The following is a 1,086-nucleotide window of genomic DNA, read 5'->3' on the forward strand; positions in this document are numbered from 1 at the left end:
TGTCAATTTTTCTCCAACCTATTCATTCTAGTTATTCTTTTCGAAACATAATTTACTTTAATGTGTTAAACTTAAATTCCGATTCATTAAAACATATTTTTGATACATACTTGAACTACTTTTTTCGTGGAATCCTTTGTTCCAGTAATATAAATTATGTCAGGTGAATTTTTCATACACGGTATTTGAACACGTGCTCCTGTACGTTTTTCAATACTCTTAAGATTAAGTCCTTGTTTGCCCAATAACTTACTTCGATGTTCTTTTGGAAACTGTGTAGTCGTAGTTTTAATCTGAAATTTTAATGTTTTAGTTAAAATTGCTAAAAAAGAAAAATATTTTTTTATTTATTCATCCTAAAAAAAACTATAAATATCAAATGATTTATCCAACATTTTACATTATTATGCACATTTATGTATTATAATAATAATAAATAATTCATTTTTTGTACTACAACAATATAATATATATATATAATAAATATTATTTTATCAGTTTTTCTTATTAATTCCAACTTAATTAAAACTTATTTACTCGAGTTTGATCACTTGCGATAATCTTTTGTTTTGCTCGTTCAACATTAACTCTATTGCCGCTTACTAGTAAAGTTAAGTCCATGGTTTTTGAAGTACAAATCTCTATTCCTACATTATATTCTTTCCCAATTTTTTTGTATACTTCTTTACATTTTTCTTGCTCTAATTGACTATTCCTGTCCCAATATCGGTCTTGGGCCGGTATTGTAATTATCTACAAATTTCACAAAATAAAAATTAAGATATTATTTTATTTATATTCTGGATATAAATCAACAAAAACTTTTTAAACTATTACTATTCATACAGAAAATTTTAATTAAAATCATAATAATTTTAATATGTAAATTATCATTCTATAATTTTTATGTTATTTTTTATTTAACTTTTAACACAAAGTTATTATAACTCAACAATTAAATCATGTGAGTAAGATAACTATGTATGTATTTTAACATTAATATACAATAATCATTATCATAAAATAATATTAGTAAAATATAATAATTTGAGATAATTATAAAATAAGAGTTAATTTTGTTTGACC

This window comes from Sipha flava, unplaced genomic scaffold, assembly GCF_003268045.1.
Source record: "Sipha flava isolate LNK unplaced genomic scaffold, YSA_version1 105_pilon_pilon, whole genome shotgun sequence".
NCBI classification, from domain to species: Eukaryota; Metazoa; Arthropoda; class Insecta; order Hemiptera; family Aphididae; genus Sipha; species Sipha flava.